The following is a 9,823-nucleotide window of genomic DNA, read 5'->3' as shown; positions in this document are numbered from 1 at the left end:
TGCTACTCATTTTGGGTTTAATTGGCTCTTCCCCCCGCCCCCTCCCCCCAGCTTTTAAAACCTTATTTTCTCCTATGAAAATATAAATGTTTAAATTACCCTCTAAGCATTGCTTTAGCTGTATCCCACAAATTTTGACATTTTTTGTTTTTATTATAAGTCAGGTGAAAGTATTTTCTAAATTCCCTGTGATTTCTTTTTTGACTTATAAGTTATCTAGAATTATGTTGTGTGGGTGTGTCTGTGAGGGTGTTTCTGGGAGAGATTAGCATTTGCATTGATGAACTGAATAAAGCAGATGGCCCTCCCCAGTGTGGGTGGACCTCAGCCAGTCCGTTGAAGGCCTGAATAGAACAAAAAGGAAAGTTGAATTCCCTGTCTGCCTGATCACTTGAGCTGGGACATTGATCTTCTCCTGCCCTTGGTGCTCCTGGTTCTCAGGCATTCAGACTTGGACGGGAACCTATACCACTGGTCTCTGGCTCTCAGGTCATTGAAGGACACCACTGGTTTCCCTGGGTCACCAGCTCACAGACAGCAGATCATAGGACTTCTCAGCCTCCATAATCGCATGAACCAATACCTTATACTAAATTCCTATCTATCGTCTATCTATCTATCTATCTATCTACATGTATCTATCATCTATCTACCTATCTATCTATCTATCATCTATCTATCATTTATCTACCTACCTGTCTATCCTATTGGTTCTGTTTCTCTGAAGAACTTTGACTAATAAAGTGACTATTCCATATGCATTTGAAAATAATGTGTATTCTGCAGATACTAATATGCATTTGAAAACAATGTGTATTCTGTAGATACTAAGTGAGATATCTGATAAATGTCAGTTAAATCAAGTTGGCTGATAATATTGCTCAAATCATTTAATCCTTATTCTTTTTTGTTTGTTTGTTTAGTTCTTGTATCAGTTACAGAGAAGGGTGTTAAAATCTTCAACTATGATTATGGATTTGTATATTTGTCCTTTAAATTCTCATTTTTACTTCTTGTACTTAAATCTTTTTTTTTTTTTTTTTTTTTTTTTTTTGCGGTACGTGGGTCTCTCACTGTTGTGGCCTCTCCCGTTGCGGGGCACAGGCTCCGGACGCGCAGGCTCAGCGGCCATGGCTCACGGGCCCAGCCGCTCCGCGGCATGTGGGATCCTCCCGGACCGGGGCACGAACCCATGTCCCCTGCATCGGCAGGCGGACTCTCAACCACTGCGCCACCAGGGAAGCCCTACTTAAACCTATTTTTAGTCCCATAGCTATTTAGAATTTTTACGTCTTCATGATGAAATGATCATTTATCATTAAGAAATATTACTTCAACTCTGATCATTTTCCTTGACTTGAAGTTTATCTTGTATGATGATATCAACACCAGCTTTCTTAGATTTGTTTGGCCTGTCTTTTCACCTCTTTTTACTTTCAACTTCGCTGGGTCTTTAAAATGCATCTTGTGTAAACTGCATGTAGTTGAATCTTGCTCTTTATTCATCCTTGTAATCTCTTTCTTTTCATTGGATTGTTCAGTTCATTTACACTTAATGTAGTTATTGATATGGTTGGATTTAAGTCTTTTATCTTGCTAGTTGTTTTCTATAGTCCCATTTATTTCCCCCTCATTTTCTCCTTTTATGTCTTTGTTTTGGTTAATAAAACATTTTTAGTCCTCTATTTTATTTAATCTTTAAGAGTTGGAAGATCTTATTCATTTAACAAATAATTGTAAAACTTCTTCTGTATGCCTGGCGCTGAGCCTGGTGTTGCATACAATAGGGAAGAAAATGAACATTTCCGCATCTACTGAGTTTGCATGACAGCAGATCTAAGATGATTAGTACTCTATTTTAATTCAATTTCTCTATTGGTTTTAAGTTATACATCTGTATTTTTTTTCCCCAGTGGTTTCTCACAGTCTCCAACTAAACTCCCTTCAGTGATACAAATATTCCATGTGCTTTTCCAATATAAGAGCTTAATATGTGGCTATTAAGACCTTGAAATGTGGCTAATAGAACTGAGAAACTGAATTTTAAACTATATTTCATTTTAATTAATTCAAGTTTAAATTTAGTCACTTGTGGTTAGTGATTACTCTGTTGGATAACACATCTTCATCATTCTACTTGGAGTTAATATTGTACCACCTCACGTAAAATATAAGAACTTCACAATAATATAATATCAACTCTATCCTTTTTGTTATTGTTGTTATATATATTTACTACTACATGAGTTAAAACCCCTACAATATATTTGTCTTTTAACTGTCATTTAAATAAATTATGAGAAGGAGAAAAAAAGACAGTCCTTCATATTTACATGCCTATTTGCCATTTCCTCTGCTCTTCTTCTTGCAGAGTTCCTGTATTCTGGTGCTTCCTTCCTCTACTGCAGGTTTCCCCCTTGCTATCATTTCCCATCATCCTCAAAAACTTTTCTATGACTATTTCTTATAGTTCACAATGAATTCTCCCAGCATGCGTTTATCTTAAAATGTTTTTTCTGTTTTCATTTTTCAAAGATATTATTACTGCACATATAATTCTGGGTTGGCCACTTCTTTTAGCATTTTAATGATGACATTCCGCTTCTTCTGGCCTCCATTGTTTCTAGTGAGAAGTCAACTCTCACTCACAGCATTGCTTCCCTGTATGTAACTGACTTTTCTCTACTCTATCTTTGGTTTTCAGCCTTTTGACTATGACATACCTAGGCGTGGTTTTTTGGATTTATTGTGGTTGGATTTTGTTGATTACACAATTTGTAGGCTGATGTTTTCCACCCAATTAGAAGAGTCCTCAACCACTGTTTCTTCAAATTTTATTCTACTCCATTCTCTTTCTTCTCTTCTACTAGGACTCAAATTACATATATATATATATATATATATATGTAATTTCAGATATGTTCTTTTTATTTCTAATATATCCATATGTTTTATTTCTTTGCTGATACTCCCCATCTGTTTACTCAATATATTCATCTTTTCCTGTTCACCCATAAATATATTTATAGCTGTTTTAAAGAACTCATCTGCTAATTCCAATATTTGTGTTCTCTTGGATTCTGCTTCTATTGACTGTTCCTTTTCTTGATTATCAGTCACATTTTCCTGCTTCTTCACATGTCTAATATTTTAAATATTATTCTTGAATACTGTTATAAGGGAGTTATAGAGAGTCTGGATTATTTTACCTTCCTTTGAAGGGTGTTGACGTTTCTTCTATCAGGCTGTTAAATTACTGGCAAATCTTTTTGATCTTGTTAGGCTTTGTTTTATTATTTGTTAGGACAGTTCTATTTCAGATTGATCCTTAGTCCTGGGGCATGGTCCTTTCTCTGGGTCATGGTACTTACTCCTAAGGTATGGCCTCTTTGGGGTTTCAGTTGAATGCATCAGGTGCTTAATAAGGCCTCTCCACTGTGTCTGGGCCAAAATTCTCATGTTTCCAGCACTGCACAGCCTGTGATATCTTGGCCCAGCTCTCTTACTTGTGGAGCCATTCTGTCTTAGTCCTCATGAAATCTCGTCCTGCACACAGGCTGTCAGGGAACACTCATGAAGTCTTCTTTGTCACCCTCCTCTGCACAGCTTCTTCCTTTATGATATCCTGCCTTACAAATTCCAGAGACCACGGATATCCTCAACTCTATCTGCACCTCTTCAGCTCAGCAGGACATCCATATCCCCTTGGATTCCACTTCCTTATGGTCCAGTTGGTGACCCCAGGCAGAGAGCTGAAGAAGATGTGGGGCTCTCTGTGTGTTTCCCTTCTCCCGAGTATCACAGTCCTACAGTGTTTATTGCCAAGTGCCTGAAATCAGTTACCTCAGATATTTATAATTGGTTTCAGTGGAGGGCCAGTCCAGTACCAGTCACTCTGTACAGCCAGAAGTGGATGTCCTCTTCTGTATGATTTGGTATGATATGTATTGGGTTGGTCAAAAGGTTCATTCAGTTTTTTCCATAAGATGTCTCTAGTAGCACTTAGTTGTCTTTAACTTCATTCAAAACAATTTTGTTAGACTGTAGGTGACAGCTGTCATACCAGTGTGCATTTAAAAAAAAGGCTTATCAAAATTGGTGAATTTTTGTGTAGCCATTTTAATATTGAAGATGGAAGAAAAAAAGCAACATTTTCAGCATATTATGCTTTATTATTTCAAGAAAGGTGAAAACACAACTGAAAGGCAAAAAAAAGATTTGTGCAGTGTATGGAGAAGGCGCTGTGACTGATCAAATGTGTCAAAAGTTTGCGAAATTTCATGCTGGAGATTTCTCGCTGGACGATGCTCCATGGTCGGGTAGACCAGTTGAAGTTGATAGTGATCAAATCGAGACATTAATTGATTGAGAACAGTCAACATTATACTACGTGGGAGATAGCCAACGTACTCAAAATACCCAAATCAAGTGCTGAAAATCATCTGCACCACCTTGGTTATGTCAATTGCTTTGATGTTTGGGTTCCACATAAGTTAAGTGAAAAAAAATTTCTTGACCATATTTCCGCATGCAGTTCTCTACTTAAAGGTAATGAAAGTGTTCTGCTTTTTTTTTTTTTAAATAAATAAATTTATTTATTATTTATTTTTGGCTGCGTTGGGTCTTCGTTGCTGCGTGTGGCTTTGTCTAGTTGCGTGAGCGGGGGCCGCTCTTCATTGTGGTGCGCAGGCCCCTCATTGCAGTGGCTTCTCTTGTTGCGGAGCTCGGGCTCTAGGCATGTGCGCTTCAGTAGTTGTGGCTCGCAGGCTCCAGAGTGCAGGCTCAGTAGTTGTGGCGCATGGGCCCAGTTGCTCCGTGGCATGTGGGATCCTCCCGGACCAGGGCTCGAACCCGTGTCCCCTGCATTGGCAGGCGGATCCTCAACCACTGCACCACCAGGGAAGCCCAAGTGTTCTGTTTTTAAAACAAATTGTGACGGGCGATGAAAAGTGGATACTGTAAAATAATGCGGAACGGAAGAGATCGTGGGGCAAATGAAATGAAACACCACCAACCACACCAAAGGCCGGTCTTCATCCAAAGAAGTGATGTCGTGTGTATGGTGGGATTGGAAGGGAGTCCGCTATTATGAGCTCCTTCCGGAAAACCAAATGATTAATTCCAACAAGTACTGCTCCCAATTAGACCAACTGAAAGCAGCCCTTGATGAAAAGTGTCCAGAATTAGTCAATGGAAGATTATCCATAATCTTCCCTCAGGATAACGCAAGACCACATGATTCTTTGATGACCAGGCAAAAGCTGTTACAGCTTGGCTGGGAAGTTCTGATGTATCCACCATATTCACCAGACATTGCACCTTTGGATTTCCATTTGTTTAGGTCTTTACAAAATTCTCTTAATGGAAAAAATTTCAATTCCCTGGAAGACTGTAAAGGGCACCTGGAACAGTTTTTTGCTCAAAAAAATAAAAAGATTTGGGAAGATGGAAATGTGAAGTTGCCTGGAAAACGGCAGAAGGTAGTGGAACAAAAGGGTGAATATGTTGTTCAATAAAGTTCTTGGTGAAAATGAAAACTGTGTCTTTTATTTTTACTTAAAAACCGAAGGCCCTTTTTGACCAACCTGATACACCTCAATAAAGTACTAAAACAAAACATCACTTTTCTTTTTTTCATTTAAAAATCTTTGTTTCATTTCTGTGTCAGGGCACTGTTCCTGATGATTATTATGTATTCTTAATCTTACCTCAATAATTGTTAGTTTGTTGAAGTTCATTTAAATTATTATAATTAATATTTCTAAATGACAATGATCAATAATTAACATTAATATCTGTGAGACTCATTACAGTGTTTATCAAACATTGAAAAGACATTTTTCAAGACTTTAAAACAAAATGTGGGTAGAACTAAGTGTATTCTAATATCCTTCTATTTTAAAAAGTGTGATAAAATTATGAGATAATAAAATGATCTACGCAAACCTTGTTCACTGGCAAAAAATTCTATTTGTAGTTTTCTTAAAAACAACAAAAATAACATTTCTCACTGGTTATAATTTAACTGGCATGTCAAAGGAAAATGCTAGAAACAAATTTTCCTGACCCTGAATTTCTAAGAAACTGAAATAAATCATCGACTGTACCATAATTTATGTGTTTTACTTTATTGTTTAACAAAACATATCCAAGCAATATAAATGATACTGCTGTTTGTATAAATCGATTAGAGATAAGGCATACTGAGTCAGTAGTTTACTTGAGACTAGAACCGGCTCTGGGGAGCTCTGGCCTCACTTTCTGAAGACCCGGGGAATGTGTAATAAACAACATGAGAAATGGCCAACTTCTGGTTCTGGCTCCTCATCTGTAAAATAGTTTTGGTCTAGGGCTTCCCTGGTGGCACAGTGGTTGAGAGTCTGCCTGCCGATGCAGGGGACACGGGTTCATGCCCTGGTCTGGGAAGATCCCACATGTATCCGGAGCCTGTGCTCCGCGATGGGAGAGGCCACAACAGTGAGAGGCCCGCGTACCACCAAAAAAAAAAAAAAAAAAAAAAATAGTTTTGGTCTAGAGTTCTCAGGCATGCCTTCCAGATCAAAGGACCAAACCTTTTTGCGTTTGTATCTTTATTTTCCAACCCATCTTCTTATTACAACGCTATATTTTTGTCTTTCAGTCTTTCATCTTAAAACGTTCTTTCCATACGTTTATTTTCAACTCAAAGTAATGACAGCTGTATTTCTGGGTGGTTATCATATTCGTCGAATACTTATAAATGGGAACAAAGAAAACGAACATGTGGCAAAGTGCCAGGTAATTTTAAAACAAGAAAACAATTACCCCATAAATGTAATGCATTGAGTCTTCGATTGCTATTACAAAAATGGACCCAAACTAACAGAAGTAGCTTGTGCATTTACATGGAAATATAGACTCTGGAATGATATCACTGCCTGCCATCAGTTATCTCAAGCTGAGTCCAAGTTTTTTAAAGTCATTTCCTAACTAATGTTAACAAGCACAGGTGTTTCCTGATTTCAGTTGTTCAAACTCTCAAAAAAATGAGTAAGTCAGGGAAATGTGTAAAATTCCTTTGTTGGTTTCCTTTCTCCTGTATCGAGCCCAAGTTTCATCTTAGTACTATAAGTGGTTTTTGTGTTTCCATGCCCATTTAGCCCATGAGCTTATTTTCTCCGTATTTGTTTGTCTTGTTACTGGTGTTATTTTTTCAAGTTTTCCTCCATATTTAGAATCTCAATATGAGTGACTATATTTGAACTAAGACAATGTGTCAAAAATTCTCCCTCTGATTTGAAGAGTCTCTGAGGGTGGTGGAGTTGAGCCCCTGGTCTTGAGCACAAATTCCTCAGCAGAGAGGGGGGAACACATGGCGTAGTGTGAAGCAGTAAGAATGAGGTGGGGGAAGGGAAAGTGAGCAGCACGGTGAGGAAGAACTGATAACATTTAAATAATACTATAGGACTTTGCCACGTGTTTTATTAAAGTTGGTTTTTCACTTAATTCTGTGCAATCATGTGACTTCTTTAAGGTCATCTAGTGATTTTAGAGGATGCAAACCTAAATCTTTGAATGCTATTGTCTGTCATGCCTGGGCTTCTTGAAATTAAGTATAAAAGAATCAGCTAAGCCTGCCAAACTTCGTCAAAAATGCCAATTCCTTGGCCATCCAACTCCCTACTCCGTCCCCAAAATCATGGCCAGAAAGTCTGAATTGCCCTTCTGTCACTTGTTGGCTTCTAGAGCTAAAATTATGTTGCCTGTATCGTGGGACTGCATTAAATTATTAGAAAACAAACAGTACATTGCTTTACTACAAAGTATTTACCTACTTTGCTCTTCTAGTATCTACAATTGCTAACTTTCTGTATTCTAAACAAATGCCTTGAGTCAGAGTTCTATGAAGGGAAGACGGGAAGGGATTTGGGGGATTTTAATATGGAAATATGTATTGGTTTTTGTAGAAAGTTAAATTTTTCTCCTTGCCTGAGAAAGATGATTGGGGTTGACGTGAAAATTTCATACTTCATTACCAAGATTTCAAGGACGGAAAAGCTTTTTTTATACCTCCTTATTATGAACTAACTATAAGCTCTTGGGAAGAGGGGACAAACTGCTTTTTCCATTTCCAAGAACGAGAAGACGTTCAAGTTTCACCAGAAAGATGACAGGAAATGATTACAATTTGAAAGGGTTAAAGTCCACCTATCTGTGATTTGGTGTGCAGTTTTTTAATATTAGCTAAATAAACTTAAATTGCTGAAATCTTCATTCCAGAAAAAAATAGAAAAATCACAAAATACAGACAGATGAAAAGAAGAAAAAGCCACCCACAATAATAAACATTTATAAAGTTGCTTACTATGTGCCTGGCACTGTTTCAAGGGCTTTACAAACAGCTCTATAGAACACACATCAACCCACTTTATGGATGAAAAACTAAGGCATAGTAAGGAGAGGTAGAGCCTAAAGTCACACAGCTATAGGGGATAGGATTTGGGTGGAGACAATCTGGCTCCAGAGTCCCTGTTTTCAACCTCTACGCTAGCCAGACTCTGCTCTGTAATCTATGACCTGTGATAGCCATTGTTCACACTTAGGGGTCTACCCTTCCAAATTTACACATACACACACACACGCAACATACACATGCACGCTTTACACCAAATAGGATCCTGCTGAATTACAGTTTGATAGCCTGCTTTTTTCACTGACAGTATATTGTGAACATCTGTAATGGTTACTATAGGAAATAGTAACTGCCACATTCTGGCTAAATATTCTATTTAAAGTGAAGCTCCTCCCCTCTCCCTTTGTACAACTAAGAAAAAGCATAGGCAGGAAGGCCCAGGTGATCTTCCTATTAAGATTACTTGAATTGACAAAAGCCATTTTATGTACTAAATTTATCACTATCTACTATTCAATTCCAAGGCTGAAAGAACACGTGGAGGGTGTTACAAATGACCTAAAGGCAATTCCAGAGGACTTTGAAAAGTCTGAGTTTGATGCCCAACGACCAGAATGGAATTACGGATTAGATGGCCACTGAGTAAACCCAAGAATGCCATCAATGAGACATAGAGAAAATCCAGCAAAGGGCGAAAGAAAGATGCCATTAGGACAAAATAATCATTTTCCTCTCACAGGTTTCTTACACAACCCTTAAAATCTAATAACTTGGTTGCTACTTCATAACCACTTAGCTTGTTAATGGACTAGAACCAAATGATAAAAGTTAACGGAACAACTGGACCATTAACTACATTAATAATAGGTTTAGAGAAAATTATTACTATTTTAAACCATAGTTGCTTGCTTCTATCACTAGTGTTTTTTAGAAATATTAAGATATTTCGAAACATACTAAAATGAAAAGTTACAGTAAGTTCTGCATTCAGAATTAAGGAATTTTGAATTATTTTAGTTTCAAAAGATATTTTTGCCTCATTTGGTGACATGCTTCCGTAAGTTGTGATTATAGAAGTGGAGACGAAGAAATGTTGGAGGTCACTAAATGCAGATTCGTCTTGGCTCCCCTAAACTATTTATCTCTTATGGTATATGAGGTATGTCTTTTTAAAAAATCTACCAAACTTTAATTCAGACCGAGGACTTTTTTTTTTTTTTTTTTTGCGGTACGCGGGCCTCTCACTGTTGTGGCCTCTCCCGTTGCGGAGCACAGGCTCCGGACGCGCAGGCTCAGCGGCCATGGCTCACGGGCCCAGCCGCTGCGTGGCATGTGGGTTCTTCCCGGATTGGGGCATGAACCCGTGTCCCCTGCATTGGCAGGCGAACTCTCAACCACTGTGCCACCAGGGAAGCCCCGGACTGAGGACTG

This window comes from Grampus griseus, assembly GCF_964374135.1.
Source record: "Grampus griseus genome assembly, chromosome: 2".
Taxonomy (NCBI): Eukaryota; Metazoa; Chordata; class Mammalia; order Artiodactyla; family Delphinidae; genus Grampus; species Grampus griseus.
Note: the sequence above shows the minus strand (reverse complement) of the source record.